At 37.5% G+C, this 22,952-nt stretch overlaps 2 long non-coding RNA genes across 2 annotated transcripts; one reads left to right on the top strand and one right to left on the bottom strand.

The window, feature by feature from the left end:
- The first annotated feature begins 11,725 nt into the window (after window positions 1–11,725).
- Window positions 11,726–15,281, top strand: LOC146455057 (uncharacterized). Its single transcript, XR_014859106.1, has 2 exons — window positions 11,726–12,086; window positions 13,140–15,281. It is a non-coding gene; the product is annotated as an uncharacterized LOC146455057 (long non-coding RNA).
- On the bottom strand, window positions 15,178–18,142 carry LOC146455056 (uncharacterized). Its single transcript, XR_014859107.1, has 2 exons — window positions 17,765–18,142; window positions 15,178–15,285 (listed from the first exon to the last, which is right to left on the bottom strand). It is a non-coding gene; the product is annotated as an uncharacterized LOC146455056 (long non-coding RNA).
- Window positions 18,143–22,952: the final 4,810 nt, after the last annotated feature.

Below are 22,952 nucleotides of genomic sequence, written 5' to 3'. Positions count from 1 at the left end.
ATGTTCCGTTTTTTCTCTCATCTGTAGTGTCTCCAATTAGCACATCCGTGTGTCGCTAAATTTCAAAAATTATGATTACATTTTAACGATATGGGAAATTAGAAAAACGATGTTCCAAGCTTTTATTTATTTTTTTTTTGCTTAAGTTCCTCGTCAGGTTAAAAGAGACAATTTTTGTCACAGTAATTACTGTCTTTCAGTCATGGCTTACTGTTTAAACGTTTCAGTCTATGATTTTAAAGGATTTTAAACGACGTGGTTGAGTGGTTAGAGGTGCAGACTCGTAATCTGGAATTCGAAGGCCCTTCAGAGAGTCCCCTCTCTGACCACTAGCTTGGATTTGTTTCAGGGTAGTCCCCTGTTCAAATCCTCGGCCACACTTTGTAAATGGCTAACTGGTAAGCCTCCCTGCCAGTTGGGATTTTTAAAGGTTTCTGTTCCGTTTAAAATATTTGTTTAATTACACGGCCCCACAAGCTTCTAGCTTTAAAGTGACCCAACCCTTCCATTGGTTCAGTCTTTTGGTAGATTTCCATATCTTTCAAGAACTCATTTTCGAAAAATTTTTTGAGGAATATTGAATCCTTTTTTTTTAAGAGCGCTAGAAGTGAAGGCAGTCTTGTCGATATTTTCACCTATCGTTTGCATTAGTCCCCCACTCGGCCAAATGTCTCCAAATATGGAGCGTGACGTAAAGGACATCGTGCAAAAATATCCGAAGATTCGCGGTAATGCTTCAATTGTAAACAGAGAAAATGGTTGGAAAATGAGTGTTTTTGGATGCAGCAACTCTCGAAATGAAGAGAAAGGAATCAGCATGCATAAGATTCCTTCTGATAACGATCCGAGGCCTTTTCTTACGTCACAGCTAAGAATGTTAAATATCGGACGCTTCTCATTGGCTCGTTCCTAATGAGCCCACGAGACAAAAATCTGTCCAGCGGGGCTTAAAGCGCGCAAAAATTTAAAAATTTCAGTAACTTTTAGCGCTCGTAAAAAAAAAAAAGGATTCAATATTTCTAAAAAAATTTTGAGAAAATGAGTTCTTTACAGATATGGAAATCTACCAAAAGAAAACAAATTGAAGGGTTAGGGGCACTTTAAATCTAACCGTGTTGAAACAAACTAACATTACTTTTACTTTATTAATCTTCGTTTTTTTTTTCAGGGGCTCTGTCATGAGGCGTTTTATTTTCACCTTTATTTTGTTCTGTATCGTCTGTACTGAGTGGAATGTAAGTCTGTGCCATCTTTTGTTTAAGGGATGTTTTGCAGCCGGCTTACTATAACATCATTGATTTTAGCCACCAAATAGCCTTGTAAGGGGCTGTTTACAAGAAGGGAGGAAGATCCTAGCACTAGGAAGATCCTAGAAGGTGGATCAACCAAGCGACATATATTTTCTATATTTAGTTTGCATGCAAAAAGTTGTAATTGGCCCTAGCACTAGGAACTTCCTAGCTGAGGGATAGGAAGATTCTAGTACTAGGAAGATTCTAGCACCATGTAGACTACCTCCGCTCCGAAGATCCCAGTACTAGGGAAAAAAGAACAAACATGGCCTCTTCTTTTCCTTCTCCACTTGGTAATCAACCTGACCAAAATTTCTGCATCTAGACCAAAGGAAAAGTTGTTACGCCTTCCAGGAACTTCCTTAAGTGCTGGGATCTTCCTACCTCCAAAGTTAAGAAACCTTTCAATATCAACACAGAAAGGGAGGGGGGGGGGGGGGGAGACTGCCAGGTTATGGGGGTCATATAGTTTAAAGTTGGGGTGGGGGTGGGTGGGCCGGTACTTTAGGGGGAAGGGGCGCAGATATTTTATTTGATGTATTGCAATAACAACTCGTGAAAATATGCAAGCAAGACCATCGTTCCATTTTGTATATTGGATTTGTGTCGGTAACAACTGTTCCTCACACAACTGTAGTGCCGAAAGTAATTCTCGTTTGCTTTGGTTTTTCTTTACTGTTGTCTGTGATTGGTTAACGAAACTTGCGTCACTTTCTCAACCAATGAGAAACAAGACCAAACCAATCGTGCCCCGCCCGCACGTGTTTTCCCGCGCCTGGCACCGGTTACTTGTACTTGCTTCGGATCCTGATTGGTTCATTGTATTGTGTACATTTGTGATTGGCCAGAGTAGTTGCTTTGGTTTTACGACACTCGATTCAAAGCCACTCCATTGCGCTTATTCACCAGGCTTAAAATATTCCATTGCGCACATGCTACACATTGACATTTCAATCCTAGCGTTTGCAGGATGTTTGTCCCATGAACCTAGTTTAATGGCCTTAGCTCCCACGAGTCTCCTGTAGCTCAGTGGTAGAGCATCCAAACTAGTAATCGGAACCGAAGGTCTTAGGTTCAACTCCTAATAGGAGCACTCGGATGTCCTTTGTCCCTGTGTCATTTACTGAATAATACATTATTCTCATCTATTGGGTTCATTGAAATTTTAATATTCCGTTGTAAGTTTGATGTCATTTCAACCTAGAAAGAAACAAAACTTCTGGCTGGGGTACTGAAGGCTACTTTTTCAGCAAACCATGCAGAAAATAAAATCATAACTATCAATGTTTTAACATTTTTTTTACACGTTTCTTTAGTTTAATGCAGCTGCTTCCTATATTCGGAAAAACAGAGGTAATCTTGTTTTACTTAGATAAAGTTTCTGTAATTATTATTTACAAATGCTCTTAATAGTAGCAGTCAAATCAAAAGTTTAAAGAAAATGACAAAACCTTTAAGTTTACAAAACATGTTAATCATAATTAGCATTCTATTTTTGTCTACTTTATATAAATTCAACTTCCCACGCTTTGTACATTAACTAACTGAAGATGACAGAAGTCTCTGTCGAAACATGTTTTGTAAACTTAAAGGTTTCGTCGTTTTCTTTAAATTATTATTTGCTAGAGAGAGATAAGCATATTGACACTTTAAGTTATTATTAACACCATGCATTATTTATTTGGACGATGAAAAGCAGACGACTTCATGGATATGACCTAACGGTTTATCAATTTGGGCTTACTTCTGTTATTTTCATTTTCAGCTGCAACTCATATCTCGAAACGAAATGTTTGCCCCAAGCCGATCGTAATTTTTCCATTTTACTAAATTTTTAGGAGACTATACAAAAGCAAACGTTAATTTTTAGAATTCAGTCCGAATTTCTGGTGCGATTAAGGCCTTCCAACAGATTTCACCAAAATGAACCGTCGCGATCGGGTGCGCCTGTTCGTGCGGGTCCCGGAATATTCCGGACGCGCGTGTACGTCCGCGTGGACGGATCCCGGAATATTCCGGGTTTCCGAAAATATTGTTTTACTGACGGCTAAGCTTGGCAAACCTCGGACCTTTGTCGGTTATTGTTCTGGGCCCAACCAAGGAACATGAATAAAGTTCCCGACAGAGTTCCGAAGTCCCGAATTCAATAATAGAATTAATTAGCATAAAATATATTTTGCATGCCAACAAAATAAACAAAGATGGCGGCTAGGATTCTGTTTGTTGACGAATCGAAGGAAAGATAGTTGAAGTTGTTGGCGGAGAGGATAGCGATGAAGATCAAGGGACGAGTGATTCTGAAAGCAGCGGAGAGGAAGATGACAGGAGTGAGCAAGAGAGCGATAGCGAAGAAGAAAGCGACGAAGAAAGCGAAGACGACAGCACGTCTCCCGCGAAGGTTTGACTTCACAGCTGATCGATGACTGAATGTACAGCTTCCAGACAATCCTTCATTCTCTGACTACTTTTATCTCCTTTTCCCCGATAACCTTGTAGATGAGGTAGCAAACCAAACTAATAAATATGCCAGGGAAACGATCGCATCTTTACAGCGAAGAGATCGCTTGCCACAGCACTCGCGCTTTAGAATTGCGTGGCGTGACATCAGGCGAGATGAAAGCTTTTCTTGCCACGATTATTGCCTGGTGAATAGCCTGCGTAGCTGGCGAATAATTGTTTTATTAAGCTGATGGAACTGGTGATCAGCTCTGGTTGCCATTTTAGAGTTGTGTAGATAAGTTTTGGAAGAAATTCGTTTGATTATTTTATGTTTTTCTATAATTTTTGTCAATTATTTACACAAATATTATTCCACAATTGGATTTTGAAATCAGTTTATAAGCAAAATTCGTTTTTATCACTATAACCGGTAAGGCAATTTATTAAGCTTTAATTTGATATATAGCTTGTTGGGGTTTGAACAAAAGTTAAGATTTCGTCGCTGGAGAAAGGCGCCACTGTTTAGTACAAGTGTACTATTGTAAAAAAAGTCCGTCTGAGGGATTGTAACCGGATCTTAAAGTCAGTACGATAAGGGTTAAATAAATTAATGGTCAGTTATATCAACGTTGTAGAAAACCTGCAGAATTAACTGAAGGCAAAAAAATATTGTTAAAATATAATACAGGGATCCTGTACATGCGAAATAGCACCACAGGAAAGTACTGCTCAGTAGCTTTCAGATTTGAATGGTCACACCTTAGGATTTTGAAACTGAACGGCAAAACCACGATGGAGTGTTAAAAGAGTTTTTAAGCTTTTGTAAATTAATAAATAAATGAAATATGAGATTTAAATGGCGTAGTTATCAATGGAGGGTTCGGAGTTTGCCACCATGGCGTGTCGAGGCGGTTTGTTGAGTCCCTGTTAGCCCATCAACAATTATGTTTTCCACTTCCCTAGATTAAAATGAAACAGCATTTTAAACAGGATAGGCAACTGCAAAGACGTTACCGCCTTGTTGCGAGACTGAATTAAGATTAAATCTGTTAATGGAGGGGTACGATAGGATAACTTTATTTAGACACGGTAATTCCATCAGCTATATATATTAATCCTCATCACCTCACAATGTATCTACCTAACTACAATTAAAAAAGGAAAAACAAATAAAATTACAAATGCTGTTTTTCTTTGTGGGCATGGAAAGAGGAGAAAATGGTGGGTGGGAAGCTAGAAGAAAGGGGTGGAGGGATTACACAGAAGCCATGAAACGGGATTGCTAACGGGACGAGACTTTATTAAATGGAAGGGTAAAGCAAATTCATACATAGCACATTTTCATACGAATATGTTAATAGTTGAATAAGATTGGACAAAACAGAAGGATGACAAGGCACGTTTCTTGTACTAATGAACTATGTATATCTTAATGAAAGCAAATAAAGCATTGCCAGGATAAATTTATTAAACTGATCCCTTATGCTGTCTTGATGGCCAATAGCAAGAAACGGCCACATACAGCTATATTAGCATCCAGCTCACCCTCGTTCCCAAGCCTAATCACGCTTTTTGAGCGAGTGTAACTGCCTGTGTGAGGCTTGGGACCGAGCACTTTATCGCGTCTTCCCGATTAGGTCAACGGGTGACTTTAAGTTCATCCGAGCGCAAAGGACGACTGGGGACAAGGCTGGCACCAGGTGTCTCAGTCCAGAGCCGTTTGTTTGGTTTCGAAACTGATGGGATTTTAGGATTTGGGCGATGATTATGCAGTATTTGAAATTGTGTGTGTTTTGTTTCAGAGTGAATACTTATTTGTTTTCTTTTCTTGTTGTTTTGTGGATTTCTCTTTTATTTTTACTAGCGCGTTCGGCAATCCCATTAGAAATCATGAGTAAAGTGGGATTAAGGGAAGATGCGCTAATTAGTACCGTCTCTACCGTAAACTCGTTATCAATTTACAGTTTTCTGACGTCTTTGTATAAAATTGCTAGGCGTTTTCGACAACAATTAGGTCAAAACTCGGTTACATTATTTAGTTATCCTTGCTTGTATTGTGTTTGTAATAGTGTGAATCATTGAAGGTTCGCAAAAACTGACACCCTCGAAAACAAGCCTACAGAAGAGAGACCGGGATTGGTAAAGGATCTAAATTTCATGGGAAAATGTGGAAATCTGCAACACTAGTCTTCCAGGCCAAATGAATGTAAAGTCTGGAAGAAAGGGAAAAAAAAAGTCTCAAGTTTTTGCAGCGCTGTATCATTGGTTACTGAATTGCTAAGACGAGTGAAATCTTTGTTTCACTTTGTCTGGTGGTCGAATTTTATTTATTTTTGTCTTAGTCAAAATACTCAATCACAGAATTGTAAGAAGTCGCTCTACCCTACCCCATTACGATACTGTCTGGTATGTGTTTTGACTAATACGGGCTTGAGTCTCGAAAAGTAACTAATGTTTTGCAACAAGTCTTGAATTTAGCGCACAAACCTTTGCTCCAACCGCAGTTAATCCACAACACAAATTTAGGGTTGTGAATGCACCCTCACCCTCTGTATCCCCTTCCGTAACCAGTCTTCCGCATCAGTTGGACATCTGGTTTAGGTTCACCCACTCACTGAAAGACACTCAATGGATCTTTTTGCTGAATATTTGTTTGGAAGGCCTTAATGACCACAGAAATTAACCTCTAATGGTGATGAAAAACTAGAGTTTAATATCTTTGGTAAAATGTCACGTCAGCTTTTAGTAAACATGTGTAAATTAATCCCCTTCCTTTTTGAAGGACAGAACTGAAAAGATCGTTTCGAGTGCAAATAAAGTTAGCTGGAATTTTCAGATAGCCAACAGCAGCTCGTAAATTCAGCGACTAAGAAATTTACCTGAAGAAATCGAACAGATCAAAATGTGCTAACGTACACAAATATCCCTTTTACGGCGGCGTTTTAAGTTTCGAAATTAAAGAAGTTGTTTGGGTGCACCTGATTGGTTGAGAAGCCTTGGACATTTCTAGTTCACAGTTTGAAAAATTTTATCTGCCACGTTTACTTGCTTAGTTTCGTAACTGGTTCCAACATTAACTTGGTGATTAAAGAGAGGAAAAGCAACACACAAAGAAACCAAGGTGGACGATGGTTCTTTCATTGGTGGACGAGTTGAAGGACTAAATTATAAAGGACTCAAAATGACAGCCGGTGAGTGATTAAGCGACGACTGTCATCGATAACATTTTTTTTTTTTTTTAATATCTTCATAATGAAAAAGGGAGGCCAAGTTCTTCCCTTTCTAATTTGTAAATGTTAAGAAGCAATTAAAGTTGCGAAACAGCTGAATGTGCATTTAGTATATATCGCTGTGTGTATGAGTTAAATCTACAGTGAGAGAGCAAGAAAGTTCAATCCACAGAAGTCCACGAGGTTTTCACATCATATTGCATTTGCGGGAGCAAATTGATGGAATCGACAGATAAGAGCCTTAACTGAACAAATGAACACCTGGTATTGGATTGTAGGATGGCTTGTTTCCATTCTAGCAATCGCTGGAAATGGATTTATTATTTTCCTTGTCGGCAGCAAACAACAGCTCCGCACCAAAACCAACGCCTTTGTTGTTTCACTTGCGGTGGCAGATTTCTGTGTTGGATTGAGCGTTATTCCACTCCCATTCTTCTGCGGTAGTAGCTGCAAATGGCGTGGCCGTGGGTTGTCTTGGCCGAAGCTGGTAAGGTTGCTGTTCGGTTACGCTTCCGTGACGAACTTATACAGTCTAGTACTGGACCGCCACATCGCCGTCGTGAAGCCTTTAAAATACTTGACCTTCATGACAAGCTGACGCGTTAAGCAAATGATTTTCTTTTCTTGGGCAATTCCAGTTGTTCTTGAAATTTTACCATTATGTTTACTTATTTTTTCAAAGCCCATATTTGCTGATATTTTCAATTGGCTGGTCATGATACTCGTTGAGTTCTTGCCATGCAAGAGAGGATCCTCTCTTGTGCCATGTTAATATTCTGCATCGGATCCATGGTACATGTTGTTTTAAAGCAGCGCAGGGTTCGGGCAGCGCGCATGTTGGCTAACGAGTTATGTTTTAACCACCGCGTTCCGTTTAAAACTCACGAGAAGGCTATAGTTAAAATAATGGGAATCGTTGTGGGGATGTTTCTTGTCTGTAACGGTATTTTCATACGTTGTTCCATGGTATCATTCTTTGACTATTTCGGAAGCGCTAGTTGTGACGACGTTGAATATAAACTGCCTACTTTGGTTTTAAACTCTGCTGTTAACCCTTTAGTTGATGCTCTTCTTAAGAGAGACATAAACAACGAGTTTAAAAAAGTGACCTATGTTGTGACATTCAAGCGAGGCAAATGAACACAATGAATTGTTCAAGGTCTTCTACGAAATGAAAACATTAAGGAAAACTAGACGATCTATCGTTTATAGTAAGTATTGGTTCTAACTATTCTAAGTGTTATATCGGGGCGCCCAACGTTAAAATTGTAAGTGAAATACTTCAAATGTCGTTTTTTTCAAAGGCATTTTACAGGCGTTAGAAGACGTTTTCAATTTGTGTACGTAACACAATTTAATCTGTTCATGACACAAATTTAGGGATGTGTATGCATCCCCCCCCCCCCCAACCTTTGTATCCCCTTCCGTTACCAGTCTTTCGCATCTGTTGGACATCTGTTTTAGGTTCACCCACTAACTGAAAGATATTCAATGGATTTTTTGGCTGCATATCTGTTTGGAAGGTCTTAAATGACCACAGAAATTAACATCTAATTGTGATGAAAAACTAGAGTTTAATATCTTTGGTAAACTGTCACCTTAGCCTTTAGTAAATTAACATGTATAAATTAATCCCTTTCGTTTTCGAAGGACAGAACTGAAAAGATCGTCTCGAGTGTTAAATAAAGTTAGCTTCGATTTTCAGATAGCCAACAGCAGCTCGTAAATTCAGCGACTGAGAAATTCACCTAAAGAATTCGAGCAGATCAAAATGTGCTAACGTAGACAAATATCCCTTTTACGGCGGCGTTTTAAATTTCGAAATTGAAGAAGATGTTTGGGTGCACCTGTTGGTTGGGAAGCCTTGGACATTTCTCGGGCACAGTTTGAAAAATTTTATCTGCCATGCACGTTTACTTGCTTAGTTTCGTAACTAGTTCCACCATTAATTTGGTAATTAAAGAGAGGAAAAGCAACACAAAAAAACCAAGGTGGACGATGGTTCTTTCATTGGTGGAGGAGTTGAAGGACTAAATTAAAAAGAAGTCAAAATGTCAGCCGGTAAGTGATCAAACGACGACTGTCATCGATAACAATTTGCTATTGACGTTTTTTTAATATTTTCATAATCGAAAAGGGAGGCCGAGCACTTCCCTTTCTAATTTGTAAATGTTAAAAAGCAATTAAAGTTGCGAAACGGCTGAATGTGCATTTAATATATTCCGCTGTGTGTATGGATTAAATCTACAGTGAGAGACCAAGGAATTTCAATCCACAGAAGACTACAAGGTTTTCACATCATGTTTCATTTACGGGAGCGAATAAAGTGCCTTGACTAAAGAAATGGACACCTAGTTTTGGATTCTAGGATGGTTTCTTTCCATTCTAGCAATCGCTGGAAATGGATTTATTATTTTTCTTGTCGGCAGCAAACGACAGCTCCGCACCAAAACCAACGCCTTCGTCGTTTCACTTGCGGTGGCAGATTTCTGTGTTGGATTGAGCGTTATTCCTTTCCCGTTCTTTTGCGGTAGTAGCTGCAAATGGCATAGGGTACCTTGGACGGAACTGGCAAGGTGGCTGTTCGGTTACGCTTCCGTGATGAACTTATGCAGTCTAGTACTGGACCGCTACATCGCCGTTGTGAGGCCTTTAAAATACTTGACCTTCATGACAAGCCGACGCGTTAAGCAAATGATTTTTTTTCTTGGGCAATCCCAGTTGTTTTTGACATTTTACTGTTACCTTATGTCATTTCTTCAAAGCCTGTATTTCGTGATATTTTCAATTGGCTGGTCATGATAATCTTTGAGTTCTTGTCATGTATTGTGTTAATATTCTGCGTTGGATCCACGGTACTTGTTGTGCTGAAGCATGATCGGGCAGCACGCATGTTGGCAAAACAGTTACGTTTTAACCACCGCGTTCCGTTTAAAACTCACGAAAAGGGTACAGTTAAAATAATGGGAATCGTTGTAGGTCTATTTCTTATAAAAAATAAAACCTTTTTAAGGCCTTAAAAGGCATATTTGTGTACGCCAACACAATTTGATCTGTTTGAATACTTTAGTCGAAGAATTCTTCAGTCGAAGAAAATTTTAGAGAACAGAACCCGATCTCCCGAATTTTACAAGCTGTTCGGATTGGTTTTTCCAAAAATTCCAGCTGACCTTATTTAGCTCTCTTAACGACATTTTTCATCCCTTTGAAAATAAAATGAATTAACTTTTCCATGTTATTAAACTTTTAGCTGACTATACCCATGAAAACGCTAGTTTTTAGAACTGAATTCGAATTTCTGACGCGATTGAGGCCTCCCAACAGATTTCACCGAAATGAAACGTTTTGTGCACCGGTTATTATATGTTAATAGTAAGTTACATAAGTTTTCAGAAATATACATAATTAACCGAAGACAAAAACTGTATATGTTAAAATATAATACAGGGATCCTGTACATGCAAAAGCTAGCAACAGAAAGTACTGCTCAGTAGTTTTCATTTGAATGGCCACACTTTAGGATTTCACCCACGGGCTCAAAAGTTATAATCACCTTGTACAGCATAATAAACAGCACCACAGTAAAGCACTGCTCAGTAGCTTTCATTTGAATGGTCACACTTTATAATTTTCAAACTGAAAGGTAAAACCACGCGATTGCAAACCAGGCAGAGTTGCCTAAAAGCCCGTGAGTAAGGTATAAGACTAGAGTATCAATATTTGGAAACCACCTGTACAGAATAATATGCACTGACTCAGAAGTTAAAACCACGTCTCAAAATGAATACTTGGGGTGTTTAAAGAGGTTTTTAGCTTTTCTTAAGTAAATAGAAATACATATTAAATTAATAAATTAGTAAATAAAATATGAGGTTTAGATGGCGTAGTAAACATTCAAAAACTCAACGGAGGGTTCGAAGTTTTCCACCATGGCGTGTGGAAGCGGTTTGTTGAATTCCTTTTTGCCAATCAAGAAGAATGTTTTCCAGAAATCACTTCCCTAAATTATAACAAAACAGCGTTTAACAGTCAATCCACGTCACGCTTGACCAGTATTTCCAAGAATGAAATTAACATTCGAATTCGTCTGTTATGTCCGGCATTTGAATGGAATGTTGAACATTTCTCTGGAAATCTTTCCGAAAAAGACGCATTAACTGGAAAAAAGATTCAAAATACTTGGGAAACAATTGTTATTCTTGAAATACTTAAAGCTGTAATGTCAAGAAAAATTCATAGCCTTATATCGTCAAAAAACTAGGGAAATTTCAAGGGGAACTCTGAAATCTCGTTGGCGATGTTCAAAACTGACATAAATTTCAAAACTCCGTTCAAATTTCAAAAGTACCTGTCACGCGTGACGTGGATTGACTGTAAACAAGATAGGAAACTGCAAAGACATTACCGCCTTGTTGCCAAGCTGAATTAAGAAAAATATGTAAAGGGAGGGGTGGGAAAGCGGGTAGAAAATAGTGGATGGGAAGCTGGAAGAAAGGGATTGGAAGGATTAGACAGAAGCCATTAAACGGGATTTCTAACGGGACAGGACTTTATTAAATGGAAGGGTAATGCAAATTCATATATAGCACATTTTAATATGAATATGTTAACAGCTGAAAGATAAGATTTGACAAAAGAGAAGGATGAGCGGGCACCTTTCTTGTACTAATGACAAAAGCAAATAAAGCATTACCAGGATAAGTTTCAACTGTGTCGTCCTCCTATCTTGATGGCCAACAACTAGCCGGTTGAGGAAAGATAACATCGGCCTAAGGGAGGTGACGTCATCAGGTTATTCTTCGGAGCAGCCACGAACCGAGATCCGATTATACCGGAAATTGACCTGCATTCACTCTCTTTCAGTAGTAATGGCGGACGACGTCGGGGAAATAAAGACTTCGAACGTTTGTTAGGATTCGTTATGATAGAATACGGAGTTCTTTCCACTTTCGTTTCTCGGCGTCTGAACACTGACCTCAAGGATTTTACGTTCGATTTGTGGAAGAAACGTGGAACTATGAAAACAGTCAAGATTTGCTCAGGTAACATCGACCTACGGGAGGTTAACATCGACCTAAAGGAGGTTAACATCGGCCTACGGGAGGTTAACATCGACCTAAGGGAGGTACGTTTTATAGCACCACGTTTGTATCGTATGTGTTATACTGGCACAATCGTACACATGGAAAGCTTATTTGCAAGCATTAAAACTTACAATCTTGCAGGAACTTTTCTAATCATTGACCTGAGTGTCATTTCATTAATTTTATTACCAACTCATAACATCCGCCTACAGGAGGTTAACATCTCCCTAAGGGAGGTACAGTGGCTTACAGTGTATATTTTATAACTTGTGTATTATAAAAGTCAATTCATAGACATAGAAGCTTACTCTCTAGCAGGGAAACTTGGGATCATAAGGAGCTTTTCTATCATTGACTTGAATTTCATAAATATTTTCATTTTTACCAACTCATAACATCCGCCTATAGGAGGTAAACATCTACCTAAGGGAGGTTATGGTATTATAATAAGGAAGGATGGACTTGAAGAAAGCTTACGAATCTTAAGGGGCTTTTGCATTTCGTGTACATGCCGTTTTAGAATAAATTTATTTATAAAGAATTATTATTATTATTATTATTATTATTATTAATATTATTATTATTATTATTATTACTATTATTATTTGAAAAGCCTTTTAATCTCACTAGAATGAGATTAATGAGAGTTTTCTCATTTTTTTATTTACACTCATAACATGGAATATAATATATTATTATCAACACACTGACCTATGCTGGGCCATTTATATTCATCTAATGAAACAATTTTACGGCCATAAAGATTTGCTGTGAGAGGTGTTATGGGTTTAAATAGAAAAAATGCAGGTGCATTAAAATAGCATAATAGCTGTTATGATGATTAAAGTCAATTGTTTTATTGTTGTTGTTGTCGTTTTTTCTTGGTTGACCCCATCAACCTGTAATTTCCACATTAAATTTTGCTAGAAGTGACTGTTTATGACTGTTGAAATGATAGATCATTTTTAAAACTATAACCCTCAATATGTCAGAATTTATTTTAATTTAATTTGTGATCACTTACAAGAGGTTTGACTGTTTGACTGCTTACTACAGTACATTAACAATATTGGTTTTCTTTTATTTCTTTTCAGAATTCAATACTTAAACTGTGCAGACCGCTGAAGAAACTGCTACTTCAAAGACACCTATGACTCATCAATTCCTCAAAAGACATTGTGTACAACAGATGTTGCTGAACTGTTATTGTCAAGCTTGACCTCTCGTCATGTGGCAAAATTATGTAAAATTTGATATTCAAGTTTGTAGGGTTAATTGACGGAGGATCTCCCATATAATGATGGATTGGATGCAAACAGTCATAATTTTGTTCCTCTCTGGCAGGAAATTGTGTAGATTGGTATATATGTACCACTTAGAGTACAAAGATACAAAATGACCAACATTTTTAAGTAATGTTTAATTGGAAGAAAGATTCTTAGTCCTTTCTAGAACTTAAGGACGGTGCCTACTGTTACTGCGCATACGTTCTGTGCATCTGGAGATACTCGGGTTTCCTATGGGTGGTGCCTACTATTACAGGGATATTTTTGGGCACTTTAAAACTATGCGGAGAAAGCAGAACTTAGCAAGTGATTTTGGTTTCCAAAAAGAAAATTGGGGGGAAATCATGCATTTTTCAGAGATAATAAAGCTTCAATTTGGAAAAAAGCGCCCTACATTGCTTTGTATTTTGCTGCTTTTTAGAATAATTGTTGCTTGGTTATCTCTAAAAAATGCGTGGTTACCCCCAATTTCCTTAAATTTGGCTTTCAATACCCACTACCAAGATCTGCTTTTCCCGCATAGTGATAAACCGTGCAAAAATACTTTGCTATTAGTAGGCACCGTCCTTAAGCTGTTGTGAAAAGAAATCCCAAAAATATAACTGAGGGTCTTTCTTCTACTTAATCTTTCACCTGATATTGAAATGTATCTTTCAAATATCCATATTCAATTACAGTTATGGTTGCTAACCTTTATGGCTATTGAGTCAAAAAGATATGACATAAAGAGCTATTATTTTGTAAGTCAACAAATCAGAACCTCAAGTAAAGGTCAAAATGAAATTGAGCCATGCCATGAACCTTTGAGTGTGCCTTTCAAAAGATCCAAATGCCCACCCCTAAATGTTTTCATTTTCATGTTTAATAAGCTCATGACATGTCATTTGTTATCAAGTAAGCTCTATGCTTCTAAATACGGGTGGAACGTTGTCATGAGTTGGAGAACAAGTCAAATTTGAACAAAACATAAATGCCTTGCCCCCCCCCCCCCCCCCCACCTTCCCACATGGCATTTGACCATGTACCATGCCTGGGAAGAAGGGAATTGAATTTGGCTGGGGTAGAGAAATTGAACTGAATTTACACTGTACCTTTGGCATTGGAGAATTTGGACTTTTCTCTTTTTTTCCCTTCTGTTTGAATACAATAATTATTGAACAACTGAGACAATATAATATATAATGCTCTTTATTCATAATGATAGTACAAGAGAGTGCATGGTAATAGGTAATACCTGTAAATCAATATTGAGATGCCGAAGCCGGGGGCTTATATGGCACAATTCTTACAGGAGATTGGTCAAAATGGTGCAATTACTTTACAGTTTACAAATAAATAAATGAATAAATAGATAAATATTAATGTTAATAATAGTGGTGATAATAATAATAATAATAATAATAATAATAGTAATAATAACTTAAATGAAAAAAAATTAAATAAATAACAAATAATATATTAAATTAAGCTAAGCCGTGTATACGAGAGTTCAAAAGGACATGAATTCACAATTTGATTGGAAGTAATCTCTAAGTTTTTGTCTACAATTCCAGATAGTAAGCGAATTACCTAAATCAAGAGGGTTGTCATTCCAAATTTGAGGGCCTTGTGCATGAAGTGCAAAAGCCCCTTAAAATTCATAAGTTTTCTTCAAGTCAATTCTTCCCTATTATAATACATACTTGCATGGTGCTATAAACATCATGACCTCCCTCAGGTAGATGTTTACATGTACCTCCTGTATACGTAGGTGGAATTCTTATCACTTGGTAAAAATAAAATGAAATTCAAGTCAATGATAAAAAAGCTCCTTATGATCCCAAGTTTCCCTGCTGAAGAGTAAGCTTCTATGCGTATGAATTGAGTACAGAATATCTTTTGTGGAATGAATGAGTCATAGGTGTCTTTGAAGTAGCTGTTTCTTCAGCGGTCTGTGCAGTTTAAGCATTGCATTCTGAAAAGAAATAAAATAAAACCAATATTGTCAATGTACTGTAGTAAGCAATGAGAGAGTAATGTACAATCGTCTTTTAAGGTTTCTTAATAATCATAACATTCTCTCTGACAATCAGTATGGTTTTCGCAAGCATCACTCCACCGCTAGCGCTTATGCTCTTACTTGTTTATATGACAAAATCTCTTCCGCCATTGACAATAAGGAATGCACAGTTGGTATTTTTATAGACTTGTCCAAGGCCTTTGACACCGTTGATCATAACATTTTGATTTCAAAATTAGAGCATTATGGTGCTCGTGGCACTTCACTGAGAGGGTTCGAAAGCTATCTAAGCAATAGACAACAATATGTGGAATTTAATGGTGTCAGTACGGAGTCTTGCGAAATTAAGTGCGGGGTGCCCCAGGGTTCTACACTAGGTCCCCTACTCTTCCTACTCTATATTTAAATGATCTGTGTAACGTGTCAAAGGTCGTGGATTTTATTCTTTTTGCAGATGATACAAACATATTTTTCCCCCACAAAGATTTTAACTTGCTTCCTGGAATCTTGAATTCTGAAACGCTTAAATTAACACAATGGTGTCGAGCAAACAAGCTGTCCATTAACTTTAAAAAATCAAATTTTATGGTTTTTAGACCACCCCAAAGGAGGAAGACACTTGATATATCTATTCAAATTGACAACAATGCAATTGAAGATGTGAAAGAGACAGTATTTTTAGGTGTTATCCTCGATGAGCATTTGTCATGGAAGCCTCACATTCTTAGTGTTTCTAGAAAAATATCAAAATCAATAGGTATTATTTATAAGTCTAGTTTTTGCCTTCCCAAAACCTCCTTACGCTCCTTGTACTATAGTCTAGTTTACCCTTACTTAATTTATTGTGTTTCTGTGTGGGGATCGACATATCAGTCTAATTTAAATCGGATTATTGTTCTGCAAAAGAAGATAATCAGAATAATATCTAAAGTTTCTTTTGATGCTCATACTGGTGTTCTTTTTAAAGAACAGGAGATTTTAAAATTCTCTGACATTTATTTATACCAAATAGGTAAATTTATGTATCTTTTTAAAAGAAGCTTACTTCCAAATTATTTTCGCGATATGTTTACTCTTCCAAGCCAGATACATTCTTATAATACAAGAAATTCCAACCTTTTCTATATACCTTATTGTCGAACTAATCTTCGAAAATTCTCAATTCGGTTTCAAGGTCCTACGCTTTTCAACTCGCTTAGTCGTGAAATTCAAAACAGTGAAAGTATCAGTTTGGCAAAAGACTTAGAAAATTCCTTCTTTCTAAGTTAAATTGACTCTTTGTTGAGCTACACACCTTTTTCTTTTTTTTTTTTTTCTTTCTTTTTTTTTTCTTCTTTTAAAAAAAATTAATTGGAATTTTCATTCAGTACCATTAACTTCTATGGTTTATCCTATAGTTCCAGGACGCCTATAGTTAATAAGCTCCAGGCTTCTATATAGGCTTCCTAGCCTTTAACACATTTCATCTTGTAAATAGTTTAGTAGGAATATTGTGTATCATCTTTAATGTATTTATGTTGTATTTTTTGGTTAATGGCAAATAAAAAATGAAGCAGTCAAACAGTCAAACCTCTTGTAAGTCAGATCACAAATCAAATTAAAATAAATTCTGACATATTAAGGGTTATATTTTTGAAAAATGATCTATCATTTCTACAGACATAAACAGTCACTTCTAGCAAAATTTAATGTGGAAATTACAGGTTGATGGGGTCAACCAAGAAAAAAATGACAACAACAACAAGAGAACAATTTATTGCCTTTCACTGTATTCCATGTTAGAGTGTAAATAAAAAAATGAAAAAACTCATTTATCTCATTCTAGTGAGATTAAAAGGCTTTTCAAATAATAATAATAATAATAATAATAATAATAATAATAATAATAATTATAATAATAATTATAATAATTATTATTATTATTATTATTATTATTATTTATAAATAAATTTATTCTAAAATGGCATGTACACAAAATCCAAGAGCCCCTTAAGATTCGTAAGCTTTCTTCAAGTCCATCCTTCCTTATTATAATACCATAACCTCCCTTAGGTAGATGTTTACCTCCTATAGGCGGATGTTATGAGTTGGTAAAAATGAAAATATTTATGAAATTCAAGTCAATGATAGAAAAGCTCCTTATGATCCCAAGTTTTCCTGCTAGAGAGTAAGCTTCTATGTCTATGAATTGACTTTTATAATACACAAGTTATAAAATATACACTGTAAGCCACTGTACCTCCCTTAGGTAGATGTTAACCTCCTGTAGGCGGATGTTATGAGTTGGTAATAAAATTAATGAAATGACACTCAGGTCAATGATTAGAAAAGTTCCTGCAAGATTGTAAGTTTTAATGCTTGCAAATAAGCTTTCCATGTGTACGATTGTGCCAGTATAACACATACGATACAAACGTGGTGCTATAAAACGTACCTCCCTTAGGTCGATGTTAACCTCCCGTAGGCCGATGTTAACCTCCTTTAGGTCGATGTTAACCTCCCGTAGGTCGATGTTACCTGAGCAAATCTTGACTGTTTTCATAGTTCCACGTTTCTTCCACAAATCGAACGTAAAATCCTTGAGGTCAGTGTTCAGACGCCGAGAAACAAAAGTGGAAAGAACTCCGTATTCTACCATAACGAATCCTAACAAACGTTCGAAGTCTTTATTTCCCCGACGTCGTCCGCCATTACTACTGAAAGAGAGTGAATGCAGGTCAATTTCCGGTATAATCGGATCTCGGTTCGTGGCTGCTCCGAAGAATAACCTGATGACGTCACCTCCCTTAGGCCGATGTTATCTTTCCTCAACCCAACTAGCCAGTCGACCTGCCTGTGCGAGGCTTGGGACCGAGCGCTTTATCGCGTCTTCCCGATTAGCTCAACGGGTGACTTTAAGTTCGTCCGTGCGCCATGGATGACTGGGGACAAGGCTGTCGGGTTTCGAAACTGATGGGATTTTAGGATTTGGGCGACGATAAATTATGCTGAGTTTTTGCGTGTTTTGTTTGAATGTTTGTTTGTTTTCTTTTCTTGTTGTTTTGTGGGTTTCCGTTTTATTTTTACTAGCGCGCTCAGCCATCCATTAAAAATTATGAGTAAAGTGGGATTTAGGGAAGATACGCTTATCAGTACCCGCTCTACATAAACTCGTTATCAATTCCCAGTTTTCTGACGTCTTTGTATAAAATTGCTAGGCATTTTCGACAACAATTCGGTCCAATCCCGGTTCCAATATTTATCTAGCTTTGCTTGTGCTTATGGGGTGAATCATTGAAGATGCGCAAACACTGAAACTCGCAAAATCTAGTCCACAGAAGAGAGACCGGGGAGTTTGTACAGTCTAAAATTCTTGGAAAATGTGGAAGTCTGTAAACACTAGTCTTCCAGGCCAAATGAAGATAAAGTCTGGAAGAAAGGCAAAAACGTCTGGAGTTCTTTCAGCGCTGTAACATTGTTTACGGAATTGCTAAGACGATAGAAGTCTTTGTCTCACTTTGTGTCCTAGTCGAATTTTATTTTAATTTTGTCTTAGTCAAAATGCTCAATCGCAGAATAAGATACGCTAATTTTGTAATCCCAGTGGACAGCAAAGAACAATAGCTCTAATTAGCATGAGAAAAAATGACGCCATAGCAAAAATGTCGAATTAGCACCCGCTCTACGTCTTTGAATAAAATTCCTTGGCGTTTTCGACAACAATTCGGTAAAAAATCCCGGTAGCAATATTTATTTAGCATGCTTGTGTTATGTTTGCTAATGGTGTGAATTATTGATCATGAAGGTTCGCAAAAACTGACACCCTCGAACTGATTAGTCCACAGAAGAGAGACCGGAGAGTTCGTACAGTCTAAAATTCTTGGAAAATGTGGAAATCTGTAAACTCTAGGCAAAAAAAGTCTGGAGTTTCTTCAGCGCTGTAACATTGCTTACTGAATTGCTAAGACGAGTGAAATCTTTGTCTCATTTTGTCCGCTAGTTGAATAGGCTTCATCACGGTTTTCGACGCCATTTTGACGAGTGGGCAATAACAGTGTTTGTATGGAAATCCGATGTCAAATAATTTTCATAAAACATCGCTTCTGAAAAATTCATGAATTGGAACCTTTTGGCAATAGGAAAAGGATTTTAAGAAAAAAATTGGAGGGATGTAGCAGTGCCAGAAAGCGTCCACTCGTGTTTTGAACTTTCCATGCATTTGTCTGTTAGCGAACCAGCCGTGAACTGCTCTAAAAATAGCTCGCGGGAAAAAAAATAGAGGGAAATGTATGGAAAGTTCAAAACACGACTGGACGCTTTCTGGCACAGCTACATCCCTCCAAATTTTTTCTTAAAATCCTTTTTCTAGTACTAAAAGTTTCCAATTCATGAATTTTTCAGAAGCGATGTTTTATGAAAATTATTTGACATCGGATTTCCATACAAACACTGTTATTTCGAGCCTGTTTGCCTACTCGTCAAAATGGCGTTGAAAACCGTGATAAGGCCTATTTTAATTTAATTTTGTCTTAGTCAAAATGTTCAATCGCAGAATCGTGAGAAGTCGCTCTACCCTACCCCATTACGATAATGTCTGGTATGTGTTTTGACTAATAGAGACTTGAGTCTCGAAAAAGTAACTAATGTTTTGCAACAAGTCTTGAATTGGCCGTCGATAAAACCAGGAACATGGAATATTCCGGAACATTCCGGAACATCCCGGAACATTCCGGAACATCCCAGAACAAGAAAAAAAAATTAAGATACAAAAAAAATAATAATAATAAATTAAACAAAAATAAAGAAAAAAATGAAAAAAAGTGTGTATATTTATATAAAATGAAATTACATTGTATCCGAAAAAAAATTCATATAAGAAGAATTACGGAGTAGGTGGAGAGGTGGGACGGTAGTATAAATGGGGTGATGAACTGACCACACTTGATGAAGGCGCAAGAACTTTCCTGCCATTTGCAGCACGTGCTTATCGTCCGCTACGCCAGAAACTGATCAGTTCCGGCTATTTTCAGTGGATTTTATCTTAAAAACAAACAGGCCGAACAGGAAGTTTTGTTCATATGAAAAATAGTTATAAGCATAGAGAACAGCTTTGTAAAAGCAAACAATCTACAAGGAACCGCACAACGAAAATGCTGCAAGTATACGCAGGATCTGTGAAAGATCTAATCAGCCAAAAATATAAATGACTCAAATTTCTGCAAGGCTGATCGGACTGCTTAGAAAACCTAACACGACGGACATGATAGAGGTTGCCGCATTCTGTTGATTCTCGGTTTGGTCTCATTGGAAGGGAAGAGAAGTTTTCGTGGCTTTCGTTCGAGAAACGGGTCCAAGCTCCCGAACGACCAACAAAGGAGTACAAATACGGAACGTGAGGCCCTAAGCGAAGACGGCGGGGAGCCCGGGAGGGTTTTGGTAAAAAGACTGCGCGAACGACTTTTAGCTCCACTCCGAACATCAGGAAATTGATTTTTTGGTCAGCCGAGCCGGAACTGATCCAATTCTGGCGTAGCGGGCGATAAGCACGTGCTGCAAATGGCGGGAAAGTACTTGCGCCTTCATTCAGTGTGGTCAGTTACAACACCCCATTTATCGTAGGTACTTCATATATCCCCTATTATAATAAGGGATACATGAAGTACATACCATTGAAGTACATACTCCATTTATACTACCCTCCCATCTACTCCGTACTTCTTCTTATATGAATTTTTTTCGGATACAATGTAATTTCATTTTATGTAAATATACTCACTTTTTTTTCATGTTTTCCTTTATTTTTGTTTAATTTATTATTATTATTATTATTATTATTATTATTATTATTATTATTATTATTATTATTATTATTATTATTATTATTTATTTTTTTTTTATCTTAATTTTTTTTTCGTGTTCCGGGATGTTCCGGAGTGTTCCGGAATGTTCTGGGATGTTCCGGAATGTTCCGGAAAGTTCCATGTTCCGGGTTTTATCGACGGCCTCTTGAATTTGGCATGCAAACCTTTGTTCGAAGCACAGTCATCCATTACACAAATTTAGGGATGTGAATGCAACTCTCTGTATCCCCATCCGTTACCAGTCTTTCGCATCAGTTGGACATCTGGTTTAGGTTCACCCACTCACTGAAAGACACTCAATGGATTTTTTTGCTGAATATATATTTGAAAGACCTTCATGACCACAGAAATTAACATCTAATAGTGATGAAAAACTAGGGTTTAATATCTTTGGTAAAATGTCACCTCAGCCTTTATTAAACATGTGTAAATTAATCCCTCGAAAAAAATTTAACCTAAAACATTCGAACAGATAAAACTGGACTAGCGGGCACAAATATCCCTTTTAAGGCGGCGTTTTAAAATTTCGAAATTGAAGACTGAGTTATTTGGGTGCACCTGTTGGTTGGGAAGCCTGGGACATTTCTCAGGCAAATTTCAAAAATTTTGTCCACCAAGTTTATTTGCTTAGTTTTGTAACTAGTTCCACCATTAATTTGGTAACTAAAGAAAGGAAAAGCATCACACGGAGAAAACAAGGTGGATGATCGTTCTTTCATTGGTGAAGGGTTTGGAGGACTAAATTAAAAAGGAGTCAAAATGTCAGCCGGTAAGTGATCAAGCGACGACTGTCATCGATAATAATTTGTTATTGACGTATCATTAATATCTTCATAATCAAAAAGGAAGACCGAGAAATTCCCTTTCTAATTTGCAAATGTTAAGAAGCAGTTAAAGTTACGAAACAGCTGAATGTGCATTTAATATATTCCGCTGTGTGTATGAGTTAAATCTACAGTGAGAGACCAAGGAAGTTCAATCCACAAAAGGCCACAAGGTTTACAATCATGTTTCATTTGGGAGAGCGAATAAACGGCCTTAACTGAACAAATGGACACCTGGTTTTGGATTCTAGGATGGTTTCTTTCCATTCTAGCAATCGCTTGAAAATGGATTCATTATTTTCCTTGTCGGCAGCAAACAACAGCTCCGCACCAAAACCAACGCCTTTGTCGTTTCACTTGCGGTGGCAGATTTCTGTGTAGGATTGAGCGTTATTCCATTCCCATTCTTCTGCGGTAGTAGCTGCAAATGGCGTGGCCGTGAGCTCCCTTGGCTGATGATGGTAAGGTGGCTGTTCGGTTACGCTTCCGTGACGAACTTATGCAGTCTAGTACTGGACCGCTACATCGCCGTCGTGAAGCCTTTAAAATACTTGACCTTCCTGACAAGCCGACGCGTTAAGCAGATGATTTTCTTTTCTTGCAATTGGGCAATCCCAGTTGTTCTTGAAATTTTGCCGTTATCTTCACGTATTTCTTCAAAGCCTGTATTTATGACTATTTTCAATTGGCTGGTCATAATACTCTTTGAGTTCTCGTCATGTATTATGTTAATATTCTGCGTCGGATCCATGATACATGTTGTTTTGAAGCAGCGCAGGGCTCGGGCAGCACGCATGTTGGCAAACGAGTTACGTTTAAACCACCGCGTTCCGTTTAAAACTCACGAGAAGGCTACAGTTAAAATAATGGGAATCGTTGTGGTTCTTTTTCTTCTATGTTACGGTATTTACATACGTTGTACCATCTTAGCTGTCGTCTATTCCGTAAACTGTGAGGA

This window comes from Pavona decussata, unplaced genomic scaffold, assembly GCF_977016875.1.
Source record: "Pavona decussata unplaced genomic scaffold, jaPavDecu1.1 SCAFFOLD_286, whole genome shotgun sequence".
NCBI lineage: Eukaryota > Metazoa > Cnidaria > Anthozoa > Scleractinia > Agariciidae > Pavona > Pavona decussata.
Note: the sequence above shows the minus strand (reverse complement) of the source record. Positions and strands in the feature narration are given on the sequence as shown.